Source organism: Podarcis bocagei (assembly GCF_964188305.1).
Source record: "Podarcis bocagei genome assembly, chromosome: 12".
Lineage (NCBI taxonomy): Eukaryota > Metazoa > Chordata > Lepidosauria > Squamata > Lacertidae > Podarcis > Podarcis bocagei.
Window position 1 is genome coordinate 23,515,803 of NC_138137.1, and position 13,827 is coordinate 23,529,629.

General features: G+C 43.5%; 1 protein-coding gene across 3 annotated transcripts in view; it reads left to right on the top strand.

The window, feature by feature from the left end:
• Positions 1 to 1,408: 1,408 nt before the first annotated feature.
• The window catches only part of CPVL (carboxypeptidase vitellogenic like), a 63,572-nt gene continuing 51,153 nt past the window's right edge, over positions 1,409 to 13,827 (top strand). Inside the window, exon 1 of one of the 3 annotated variants that reach the window (XM_081164741.1) lies at positions 1,409 to 1,517. The gene's annotated coding sequence lies outside the window, so the exon portion shown is untranslated. Of the gene's footprint in view, positions 1,518 to 1,974; positions 2,128 to 13,827 lie in introns of those variants that run through there. The other 2 variants (XM_081164740.1, XM_081164739.1) reach the window with 2 other exon arrangements.

Consider the following 13,827-nt stretch of genomic DNA (forward strand, 5'->3'; position numbering starts at 1 on the left):
CACAGACCTTAATCATCCTGCTTGGGTCAGTTAAACTGATGGTTCTAATAAGGAGGGGTTCTTGATAAATCACATAGAAGAAAAGTAAAAAAGGTCCGTCCCCCCCTCAGTCCCGTTGCCAACATACCCAGCCTTTGGTGTATCTTCATCGTAAAATATTCCTGTTGCTCCAACCCGTCGTCTTCTTTCGCAGAGGTCCCTTAAATTAGCAGTCTTCACTCCCATCAACTTGAAATATGTGCATTTGCTTCTTTTGTAATTAATTATTCCAAATTGCTGCAGCTAGTGCGCTATCAGAGACAGCGTCCAGGAGAGCTGAGGTCCACACGGGGGCATTCTGCCTAGGGCCCTCACCCCCTTCTTTCGAATTAGGGGGTGATTTATGGGCACAGCAGGCAAGGGCAGTGTTCCCCATTTTCTTGGGGCAACAAGGGAGGCTGCCTACTCCCATAACAGCCTCTTAATTACCCCGTGTGGGTCGGAGAGATGGTATTGTCGGCAGTGGTGTAGCGTGGGGGGTGCAGGGGGGCCCGGCCGCACCGGGCGCAACATCTGGGGGTTAGGGGGCGCAAATCCACGGGTTAGGGGGCGCAAATCCACAGGTTAGGTTGCCTTGCCCTGGGTGCTGACAACCCACGCTACGCCACTAATTGTCAGCCATCTTCCAATGCGCCCCTAGTGGCCCCCCATTTGTGGTCCTTTCCAACTCTAGAATTCTATAATTTTATCTAAACACTCTGCTATGTTTAGTGGGAACAGTACTATCTTCTTGCTTTGTTGGGAATGACATGCAGAACATGATGTTAACATTTGTGCTCAGTAATACAGTATTCATTGTGTTCAATAAGGCTACAGCACTGCAGTTTTTAGTAAACAATGTCAAATCACTTTGAAATTCTGGATATATCTTCTGACTTACCATGTGCTGAACATGGAAAATGTTTTCCACCTTTAAAATCAAATGCAAATTTTTTTAGAAAAGAAAAGAAAAACACGGCAGGCACATATATTTATATAATCTGTTTTCTAAATACGTAGTTTGGAAAAATCATAGGGAAATATAAAAAACCCTTTTGGTTTCATCAGTGGATCGTGCTCTCACCTAACAAAAGTCTCCACAGACCTTTTACTTACTTTAATTGAAAACATTTCTGCTCTGCCTTTCCACGCAGCTTGAGGCTGCTTCAGTTTAAAAACAAAAAGTCACTTTGCCTATATGTTCTGTGGAAAAAAATGTATTAAATATCTTTTTAAAAACTGGTTCAGTCTTGGGCATGGGCTAGCCTGAGGGATTGCAGGGGGCTAAATTAAGTAAGTAAATAAGAATATTTAACTGACCAATTGCATCACAGACAACGTGGTTCTGCCCCACCTCTCACCACACATAATGCCTTCCCCTCCCAAATAAATCCTGGCTACGCCCATGGTTTGGGGGCGCTTAACCCACAAAACTGAGCAACACGCAAACTACGCCGTTTTGACGTACTGTTTCTTTAAGAGCAGAAAGGAGGAGGTGAGTGGGGCTGTCAGCTGACAGCAGCAGTGGCTGCTGATGCTTTAACGCAGGGCGAAAACATAGGGCGATTCTAACTGCGCTTACGCAGAAGCAAATCCGAGCCCAGCAGCGGGACTTATTTCTCAGTAAATGTCCTCGGCACAGACGTTTTAATTGCAAGCACGTTGCGCAGCGTCAGATCCTGAGACCTGGCCTTTCATTGCTAGACGCCCGCGCAGCGCGATCCTATTCTGCTCTCCTGTTGGGGGAATTCTTCCCAGTTTAGTATTGCAGAAATGAAGGGAGGGGGGAGAAATGTGCTTTGCTTCTTTATGTAGACCGGTTTCTTTATGTAGACCGGTTTAATCCATGCTTATTCCAAAGCCTAAATAATGCGAGGGATCCGCCGAAGGCGCCTTCGCTTTCCCAATGGGCAGGCGCCATAGGCAAAGGGGGCGGGCAAGGCTGCTTCTTCTCCCCCCGCCTCCCCTTCCAGGGATCGCGATTGGCTGCATGCGGGCTTGTGGCTTGCCAGCCTGCTTGCAGGGCTCCGGTTGCCGGTGGGGGTCAGCACATGATCTGCAGCCGGTGAGTGAGGCCGGAAATTTGGGCCAATGTCTCTGGGCAGGTAAGCCAGCGCTGTATGCTAGATGCGGCGCATTTAGGGTAGAATCCGTAATAAGACAGCGCCGGGGGTGTTTTCCCTTTTGGTTAGGGGGCTGACTAGCTCAGTCCAGGGGCTGCTGCTGTTTGGAAGGGCCTCATGTTGAAATCCCCCCCCCCCTTTTTTTTAGGATAAAGCAAAGCAATAAAGCGCAAGGTCGCCTCCGTGCGGTTAATGGTTGTCGAAAACCTGCCGGAACAGCAATGGTTAATTTCCAAAAAAGAAGGGTGCCAGGGGTTGCCCACAACTGGAAGGCGTGTTTCTCGGGAAGGCTTTCTTCCAAATCTTGTGTGTGTGTGTGTGTGTGTGTGAATGTGTCAGTGTCAGAAGCTGGTGATGGTTACTGGCTGCCAAAGGCAAAAATCATTTTTAAGTATGCTGAAACACCCTTCTCTTCCTTATGATCGCTCCTGTTCCAGCGTTTTGAAAGCCGAAGGCCCCCACTTGAGGCCTGGCTTAAATTTAAAGGGCAGGCTAAAGCAGGTTTGCTCCAAAGTAAGTTCAAATGAGTTCAGTGATACATCGTAATAAATTAAGAATGATTTGTGGAAGGGGAGGGGAACGCCTGACTTCCTCTTAATCTGCTCCTGATAAGTAATAGCACTGGAAAGGAAACCAGCATTTGCAGAAGTTAGGAAAGGCCGAAAGGCGCTTCCTTGTTGCACAACTGGCTTATAAAAGCCGGGTTAAATCCAACCTTAATTGACAGTTCTGTGGCTGCATGTTTTGCTTAGGCTTTGGATATGTCCGCTTGCATCAGGAAACATCAAAGAACAATAGGTTTTGTAGCTCTCAATCGGTAGCGAGGACCCTGTGGCTGAGCAGCAAACCGGCAATGAGAAGTTACAAAAATTCAAGGTATGCAAAATATGCATGATTTTAGATGGCATAAAAAGCAACTGATGATGTGAAAAGCAAACTAAGAAGTCCAGGGTCCCTTAGAATCCCAGACCCACATCAGGCATGCCTCTTTTTTCTTCCACTGCCAAAAACACTCCGTCATCATCTGCAGAGGAGTCACCAATGTTTTTAATATGCAAGGAAATTCTTTTGCAGTAGTGCTGTTATATTCCCGGTTCCTGGAAATCTGACTCATAAACCAGAAAGTATATTAGGCACACACCAGGAAAATGCACAGGTGCGTTGTTGCAGCTCACATTTTGTGCACAAATTATAAGCCCCTGTCATAATTTTTCCTTTGGAAAAAAGCCTTGCTGTCAGGCCACTGTTGTCTAGCTCACTTCTTAGGCAATTGCTTCAGTGTGTGTGTGTGTGTGTGTGTGTCAGAGAAAGTGGGGGAGAGATGATGTGGCTCCTATATGGTGAGCCTAGAAATAAAAAGGACTTGCAGGTTGGGAGGATGGCAGAGGGAGAGAAAAAAGATGGATAAAGAGGTAAAAAGCAAATAGAATGATGAGTGGCACAGCAAGAAAATAGAGCTGAGCAGTGCTGCACACCCCACCTGTTAAGTTGTGAGTGAACATATCAGACGACACAGCGATTCTTCAAACAGCTCTTGTTTATTCACAGGCCAGGACAGAACTGAACTGAAGGGTTCAGCCAGCCTGCTTATAGAGAGCTCCACTAGAATGCAACAGTAACCATTTTCTGTAACTATCCAATCACTGAATGTCACTTTCAATCCCTTATTTGCATATGTGGACCTGAGTGAAAACTATCTACAGTATCCCCCTGCTGGCCCAGGGTGAGAACTTCAGTTCATAACACCACCCACTTTTGGATCTGGTCCTGTCCATCATTCAACATACACTCCCCAACAGATTATCCATGACTCTTGACACACTTCTTCCTTATTTCTTTTCTAGAACAAGGATGGACAGATATTACACTTGTGGAATCTTGGTTTTTTTAAAAAAATATTATTTTACTAAAACTCCTAAGCCCATCAGCTGGAGCCTGGTGCAAAATGGTGGGTCAGATAAGGAACAGGGTCAGGCCAGGATTATTCCTGGGATCATGAAGGGGTCCCTGCCTTTAATGCCATGATAGCAGGTTATGGGATGTGATTCCTGCTATAAGCTTCCCACTGCTGTGAACCTAGCATGTGGTAATGGAACGTCTGCTTTAATGGCTAGCTGGAAAGTTCTAAAATTATAGGCCTGGTTAAGGCCCAGATTTAGAGGCCTGGAGTCCATTGGGAAAGAATGGCTACATAGGTAGCAGATTAGAGGTGATTCAAGGACTGCTGAGAACTTTGCTGTCCTGAACAGATCAGTGCATTTGGGCTGGATTTGGCTACCTTTCTTCAGTGTACAGTGATTTAGGTTTTCTGCTGAAAGAAAGGCATTCCACACCAAGCTGGCTTATGTGCGATTAGTCTACACTGAAATAGAAAACCTTGTACAGTATATATCTGGCAGCTCCCACTGGTGGATTGGCAGAAACACCTGTTGGGAAAATCCCCAGGAAAAACTCACACATTGGTTTTCAGAACTAGAAAAGTATTCATACCAAAATCCATTCCCTATGTGATCTTTACTCAGCAGCCTTATTTTATTTTAAGGAAGCCTTACTTTTTAAAAAACAGTTGGGAGTAAAGAAGCTCTTTCTACTCTTCCCCTAAAATCCCCCAGTAGATTCTGATCTGCCTTTGCTCTCCTCTGCTCTAGATCACCCCAGTATCCTGAGCTGAAAACAGTAGTTATCATTGCCTGTTTAATTTTGCTTACAGGAAATGCCCAGATCCCAGGAGCAGAGCATCTCCTCTGCATGCAGAAATCCCCAGGTTCCATTCCTGGCATCTGCAGGTAGATTTGGGAATGTCCCTTGCCTGTAACCCTGGAGATTCACAGCCAATCAATGTTGACAGTACTGGGCTGGATGGATCAATGGTTTGCCTTGGTATAAAGCAACTTCCTATGTGTCCATTCAAATTAGGTTGGCTGGGTTTTCTATTACTTCAGGCAGAATCAGGGCAAGGTCTTAGAAGCACAGACACAACTGGCCTTCCTGCAACCATTGCTGTAGTAGAGCTGTCACTGTTGGAGGAAAGCCATGACAATCTCTGGTGACCTGATTGTCAGTACAGCCCTGTCTCTGTCTAGAACATTTACTTATTTTTAAGTATCGTAAAGGATGGGTGAATGTAGCACTGTAAAAAAAATAAAAAATGGGGAAAATAGTACAGTGGTACCTTGGGTTACATATGCTTCAGGTTACAGACTCCGCTAACCCAGAAATAGTGCTTCAGGTTAAGAACTTTGCTTCAGGATGAGAACAGAAATTGTGCTCCGGCGGCACGGCAGCAGCAGGAGGCCCCATTAGCTAAAGTGGTGCTTCAGGTTAAGAACAGTTTCAGGTTAAGAACGGAGCTCCGGAATGAATTAAGTACTTAACCCGAGGTACCACTGTATATGGCTTCCTGGCCCTGCACAGTTATTCGATGTCCTTTCAAGATCACTTTCTTTTAAGGAAAAAATGGGAACTCATTTTTGGAAAGTATGTGACTTGAACACATTCAAGAACATGCTGTTTTCTACGTTTCCCTTAGAAACGAAACTGAGAACTGTTTGGCATTTAAGGGCCAGTCTTGCTTCTTCGTTGACTTGTATGGGGCAGTAGTTGCAAGAATAAGGAAGTGATGCATGTCCTATTCATGTCTGTAAACTTAGTACAACTGTTGGTACTGGATCAGGGTTGGTACCATAGCAATGGTAAGCAGTCTGCCACTTGTGAAGAGGATAAGAGTAGTTATATGTAAACTGCTGCTGTTTCTACTGTTTGAAATATTGACCTCCAAGTCTCAGTTTGGCAGCTCATGATTCCGGGAACAGCAAATAGATCTTCTGGGCAGAAGTAGGGAAGCTTTTTCAGCCTGTAGGCCGCATTTCTTCATGGCTAGCTTTTCAAGGGGTCGCTATAAAACACATACCCATTCATACATCATCCACACACAAAAAACACAATATGCATTCATATATACACCTAGGCATGTGACATTTGTTCATTTCTTCATTCATTCAAACGGACACACAGTCATTCACTCGCTGTCTTTCTCAATCTCACACTCATTCTCTTTCCACTGCCCCAAGCTTGAAGAAAAGATGATTCATATAAGGAGGGGGGTGATCTTTGTGGAGAGCAAAATATATTTGAAGGAGAGAGTTAACCCTTTACTCCCCAGCTGCAATCTTGGGAAACAGACAAGGAGTTAAAAACTCAGAATGTGTAGATCTGCCTTTGTATCCTAGTTCAGTGTGATCTTTGGAGGAATATTACATCCACTTTGCTCCTTGGATTTGTGCTTGAGAGGGAGAGCCTTAAGCATCATTGACTATTTGAAACAAAAGAGTTATAGCAAAACAAAATACTTTTGTTTGTTTTTTGTTTGTTTTTAAAAAGCCATGTAGCCTGGTTATGTGGAAGATGTCCTGTACCCATGTGGGGAGTCTGATTTAATTTGCATTTAAAGACGAACTGCAAAGTTTCAACTTTCCAGAACAATACACACACAGAAACATAGCCAGATAACATGTTAAAGAATGCATATACCAGGAGGAGTGTATTACTAAAATCAACGTAGAGAAATGGATTATGTTAGAGAAAATTGCTTTGCTAAAATGTGTATATGAAACAAAAACTGCCTACAAGAACGTATATTAGGAGAAATCGACACTAAAATTATGGTGACTTTTCACAAGGACTTTTAAGAAAAAGTTTGCAAACCGATGTGGAAATGTGGAGAACTGAACGTAAGATTAGAAAAATCATGGAATGGAGAGAAACCAAAATTACAGATTCTCGTGTTCCTGCTTCTGCGTCTTGTAGTTCATATGTAGTGTAGGCGATAGATGACATGGCAAAAATATATATTGCTGTCAAACAAATCCCAAATGAACCAATTCTGCCAAACCATAGGTACAGTTCCAGAGTGTGTAATGGCAGCTATAGGCTTTTATCACTTGGGAAGACAGGCAAACTAATGCCAGTGTACTGGAAGAAGCAAAGATCCACCAGTATTGAAGCAATGATTCTTTAACATCAACTTCGTTGGATTGGTCATGTTGTACAGATGCCTGATTATCATCTTCCAAAGCAACTACTCTATTCCAAAATTAAAAATGGAAAGTGTAATGCTGGTGGTCAACAAAAGAGGTTTAAAGACTCTCTCAAGGCAAATCTAAAAAAAAAAAATGTTGTATAAACACCGACAATTGAGAAACACTGGCCTGCAAGTGTTCCAGTTGGAGAACAGCCTTTACCAAAGGCGTCATGGGCTTTGAAGACGCTCATACTCAACTCCCGCCCGTGAACCAATGTCCCCACTGTGGAAGGATGTGTGGATCCAGAATTGGCCTCCACAGTCACTCACGGACCCGCTGTTAAAACCGTGTTTATGGAAGACAATCTTACTCTGCTACGAGTGATCGCCGAAGAAGAAGGCTGCCATACAGTTTGATCAGATGGTCTCCTGATAAAAGTATTGTCAAGAATATGGGAAAGGAACAAGAAGGGATAGGTGGTTTGGGGGTTAAGTAATGGATGGCATATTGAGGCTCCCAGGCTTCAGAAAGTGAATCATGAAGTTCTACCGAATGGGTGGGTGAGAATAAGGAAACGACAGATTTGCATGGGGAGGCAAAAAACGAAACAGGAAATGTTGACTGTGATGCAGTGAAATAGTTCGCTTCTCATTAGTTAAGAGAAATCTGTGGTGCCATATACTACTGTTAAGTTGCTAAAGCCATGTTTCTTTGGTGAGTTGTGAAGTGGTTTGTTTGTTTTTTTCTTTGGGCAAAATGATATAGAAATTCTGGGTGAAAATGAGAAATAAACTCCTCTATTGAAACTAGGAAATGTTGTACCACACTAGCAGAATGGGTAAGTAAATTCAATATTTGAAGGAAGAAGAATGCAAATGGAAGGAAACAATGGAAGTGGTTGTGAAGTTTCACGGCTGTGGTTTGATCTTATTATTTTTGCCATGACTGTTTTGTAAGATCGGTTTGAGATGACAAGTGGTCAGTATTGCCTTTAGAGCAGCTATGTAGCATTGTTGCAAAATGCGCTAAATATTTGCTCTTATTTACACTTTTGACAATGGAAATAATAATCCAGTATTAGCTACAGTAAGATCAGTATTAGCCACAAGGGGGCATGCCATTGACACAGAATCAGCATCAGCTGTCATTTTATTGTTGTTGCTGCATTCTTATGGTACTTATAAAAGTAGTTATTAGCCATTCTGTCCTTTGGGTAGCCCCACTAAAATTTGGCTTGATAGGACTGGCTAAGGAGAAAGCTAGCTTACTACTCGTAACAGGTAAGAATATAGACCCTCAATGTCTGTGGTGTTCTTGTAGCTAAGCTGATTAAGCCTATTAAAACAAATACAGTGGTACCTCAGGTTACAGACACTTCAGGTTACAGACTCTGCTAACCCAGAAATAGTACCTCGGGTTAAGAACTTTGCTTCAGGATGAGAACAGAAATCGCACGACGACGGCGCAGCAGCAGCAAGGAGGCCCCATTAGCTAAAGTGTTACCTCAGGTTAAGAACAGTTTCAGGTTAAGAACGGAGCTCCAAAATGAATTAAGTTCTTAACCCGAGGTACCACTGTACCACTCAGGTAGTACTAATATAGAGTTCTTAATAACTATGTCAATTTATTATTTCTGAAGCTTGAGGAGCCACGAACCTTTATTATGAATGACATTTTTGACTGTAGCAAGTGAGTAACATCTCTCTTGAATTTTCTCTGTTTTCATATCTTTTTTTCCTGAATATGAAATACTTCAATGTTTGCTTGGAAGAGGAGCAAGATGTTACCAAGCAAAATGTAATCCTAAGAAGTAGTGAAATACCGTGAAGAAATCTGATTCCTTTCTTAGTTTCGTAATGATTAAAGTTACTCTCTTCCACTGTTTTGCTGCGATACACCTGACTGACTTGGAACCTATCATGGTAAAAGTATTTGGCAAGCTCTACTTGACTTTGCCCAACATATTCTGGAAAAAAAAAAAAGATTCATTTTGGTCTTTTCTTGCCAAACTCATAACCAAGTTCCAGATTTGTACCCCAGTCTTCCAAAACCAGCAACAAAGAATAGACAAAAATGCTTTGGGACTTGAAAAGGAGCTGAGAGTATAGTGATTTTCAGCAATCCTATCCCTGCTGGATTTAGGAATGAGAAGCACTTTAACTCAGTTGGACTTACTTTTGAGTTGGCATGTATAGGCTTGCAGTGTAATATTGTGAGCCAAGAACATGGGTATGCAAACTTAGGCCCGGTGGCCGGAGCTGGCCCAATCGCCTTCTAAATCCAGCCCGCAGACGGTCCAGGAATCAGCGTGTTTTTACATGAGTAGAATGTGTGCTTTTATTTAAAATGCATCTCTGGGTGATTTGTGGGGCCTGCCTGGTGTTTTTACATGAGCAGAATGTGTGCTTTTATTTAAAATGCATCTCTTGGTTATTTGTGGGGCATAGGAATTCGTTCATTCCCCCCCAAAAAAAATATTCTGGCCCCCCAAAAGGTCTGAGGGACAGTCGACCGGCCCCCTGCTGAAAAAGTTTTCTGACCCCTGGCCAAGAAGATCCATTCAAACTTCACCTCAGAAGCAAACTGTGGCAAACCACTCTTCTTCCAGCTCTTTCATGTTCCCTCCCTACTTAAGAATATTGGCCTAATAACAGCTCCCTTGAAATCGAGAATTTCTGGCTAACCTGTTCTCTGAGGAGATGCAGCTCAAAGTACTAATTCCCTTGTTCTGATCTTTTTGACTTTTAAGGGAATTCAAACAGTGGCAGTAAACTGACATGAATTTCGGTCCTGTACTAATAGCAAACCCATCCTCCAACTGCGGATCCTTATGTTACCAAATCACTACCACCCAGAATTGATGGAGCCTCAGGAGTTTGTAGAAGTATAAAATAAAAACCCCAAACAGTTCAATTAGGGACATCCTCAATGGCTATGGAATGTTGCTTGCGCCAGAATGGAAAAGAGTTAGGGAGCTTGTAATTCAAGTTGCACCTGTTGATATTTCCTTCTATGCAAAGGTGCATCTTTACCCAAAAATAGACTATCGTTTAAGATGGCATGGTTGGCTGCCAGGAACACTTTGCACTGCAACATTTTGTTGCAGTTCTTACTTGCCCTACACTATTTGAATTCTCACTGAATACCAATATTTAAAGATTTGCCTTCCTGTTGGATAGTTTCCTCCCTCTCTTCTCTGGTCATAGATTTACAATTGCATAGACAGGAGAAGACAGATGCTCAGCAGCTGCTTTAGAACACATTAAGCAGTTATTCTGTCAGCCTTTCCCATCTAGATGAAAAGGTCTCTGCCGTAGTTATCCATTTTGCATTGTTCTGAAACTGATGAGTTTTTTCTTTCTTTTTGTAAATTTCTGGCTCTTTTTCTTATATTTCATACATCACATTGGGACATATATGGGAGGTGATCAAGTAGTAATAATATATTCAGGAGAAACTGTATTGGCTTGTTGCGAATATTTTTGAGAGTCATGCTTCTAAGTACAGTGGTACCTTGGGTTACATATGCTTCAGGTTACAGACTCCGCTAACCCAGAAATAGTACCTCGGGTTAAGAACTTTGCTTCAGGATGAGAACAGAACTTGTGCTCCGGCGGCAGTGGGAGGCCCCATTAGCTAAAGTGCTACCTCAGGTTAAGAACAGTTTCAGGTTAAGAACGGACCTCCAGAATGAATTAAATTCTTAACCCAAGGTACCACTGTATGTGTGAACAGCAAAAATGTTACTCCCCACCCTGCCAGGTTTCACATTGCTAAATAATAATGTTTTCTGTGTTCCTGCAAGATTCAGGACCGTAAAACTTTTTTCCCATTTTAAATTTTCATCAGCTCTTTTTTAGAGCAAGAAGTCAAAAAGGAAAGAAACAAATTCCTTTGTACAAGCTGCACCACCTTCCATTCCTAGTGAAAGCACTCCCCTACTCTACTTGATACCAAAGGTGTCAAAAAAATTGCTTACAGGCAGTCAGGTTGAAGGGATGATGCAAAGTTTACTATATCTTTACAGTCCAATGGAGAGGGGATTTGGCATTTCAGGAATAAAACGGCGTCTTGGATGCCCTTTCAGGCTGGCTGTTCACTAGTCCCCATTCAGCAAGGCTGCGGTAGCCTGATAACATTGTCTGTGCTTCCTCATCCATTGAGAAAATTCTGCCATTGTTTTATAAGTGTGCCTGAGTGGCTGACTGGTTTTTATATGTGTGGAACTAATGCATCCTTCTGCTTTTGCTACAATAGAAATATTGCCATTTCTCCCCCTCCACCAATCTATTTATCTCTGAATTCTAAACCTTTGATTAGCTGTTCGACTTTGGACAACTGTCACTGGAGTGTAGATTGCCAAGAAAAGACGATGTATTCGTTAGCCTTTTCAGTATAGAGGCACAGCTTGCATTGCACATGACTCTCTTTAGAGTTCATAAATGTAATTTCCACTGTGAGTGAACAATGCTTTCTCTTGCATACTTTTTCTAGTATTAAACCATGTCTAGAGATAATGCTAGTTGGCCTCAACTGAGCATGAAGGGAAGGGGGACTGGATTTGCTTCCCAGTACAGCATTGTCCTGTGTCCAGTGGTCCATCATCCATTGATTGATAAAGTGTCATTTCTGGGCATGGTGCTTTACAAAGTATAAAAGGAGAGATCCCTGCCTAGAGGAGCTTACAATATGAAATTCAGTACTGAGGAAGGCAAAGGATATAAAGGCAATGGTAGCTCAATACATTTGCTTTACGTGTGTTTAGGCTTTGTTATTGTAGGATAAAGGTAAAGGGACCCCTGACCATTAGGTCCAGTCATGGACAACTCTGGGGTTGCGGCGCTCATCTCGCTTTACTGGCCGAGGGAGCCGGCGTACAGCTTCTGGGTCATGTGGCCAGCATGACTAAGCCACTTCTGGTGAACCAGAGCAGAGCACGGAAATGCCGTTTACCTTCCCGCCGGAGCGGTACCTATTTATCTACTTGCACTTTTTGGTGTGCTTTCGAACTGCTAGGTTGGCAGGAGCAGGGACCGAGCAACAGGAGCTCACCCCATTGCAGGGATTCGAACCCCCAACCTTCTGTTTGGCAAGCCCTAGGCTCAGTGGTTTAGACCACAGTGCCACCTGTGTCCCTTATTGCAGGATAGGAGAGCCTTTTTTAATGCTGAGGTATGAAGTTAAATATACAGTGGGAGGGGGGAATGAAAGGGAAGGTGGCTACAGTGAATGTCACCTGCATCTGTTTCTTAGGGTTGGAACCCCAACCTCAAACACAAATAAACAGCTGGCCAGTCAGCATGCAGACTGACTCCAGCTACAAAAGCAGCTCCTAATGCTGAAGGAACCAGATACCATATTTGTTGTGAGCCCTGCAAAGACCTGCTTTGCTGGCTTTCAGATGCCCTGCTTGAAACCATGGAGTACAGCTGCCAGTCTGTGAAGCCAATACTGACCTAGAGAGTCTTAACTCGTTACAGTTGTGCCTTGGATCCAGAATGCCTTGCGAGTCGAACGCTTTGGATCCCGAACGCCACAAACACAACAGTGAGTGTTCCAGTTTGCGAGCGTTCTTTGGAACCCAAACTTCCAAGCACAGCTTCTGATTGGCTGCAGGAGCTTACTGCAGCCAATCGGAAGCCATTCCTTGGTTTCCGAATGTTTTGGAGGTCAGACGGACTTCCGGAATGGATTCCGTTTGACTTCTGAGGTACGAACCTGTATAAGGCAGGTTCTGGTGTGCTAGCAGCTAGAATGGCTCAGCTAGATTTTTTTCTGGCTTTGCATCCTCCAATTCTGGTAGCTGGTCAGAAGGGTGAAATTCTAATTGGGGCAGTAGCATTATGTCCGGACAGTAATCCTAGAGATGTGGCTCCAGTGCAATACTCAGATTGCCTGTAATGTGAGAAACAGCCCTTGGGTAGTTCTTACTGTTGCTACCTTCCAGTTACGCATTTTCTCCTTTGCATAAAAGCACCAACAAGCTCTGTCTTGTTATAGGGAAACAACAAAGCATGCCCGACTTCCTTCAGCAATTGTTCTCTCTAAGGCTGGCATTAGGACGTGGGAGAGAGTAGAGGCTTCAGAGGCCATCCTGCTCCGAGTTGAAATGTGTGACTAACAGCCAGTCTGCGTTGTATAGATCTGTAATGCTTGAAAATCAATTTAGAACTAGGTTAAAGAAAAGTTCAGCCCGCTTTTGCAGCAGAAAGCACTTCTTTGCTGCACGAACTCTCTGTACACATGGAAGTGCCATTGATTTAACTTTGGTCTCTCCTGCTGCAGCTGGGCTTACGCAGGACGTCTCTGAAAAACTAATTCTGCTTCTGCAGCTGCTGATTGAAAACCCTTTCCTTTCCGGTATGAGTTCTTTAGATTTCTCCTTTCGAAATCTTGTTTGGAATTAACCAGGTACTCTCTGTAATTGTTGGGCTTGGGGAGAAGGAAATGAAAGACTGCCATTTCCCAACCCATCTGCTTGTGTACTTTCTTGTCTCAGTTGTTGATGACTGCCTGAGCCCTCATCAGTCTTTTATCTCCCTCCTATGCAATTAGAATTGTGTGATAGAGTGGGGATGAGTACCTGTATACCTGAAGGAGCGTCTCCACCCCCATCATTCAGCCCGGACACTGGTGTCCAGCTCTGAGGGCCTTCTGGCAGTTCC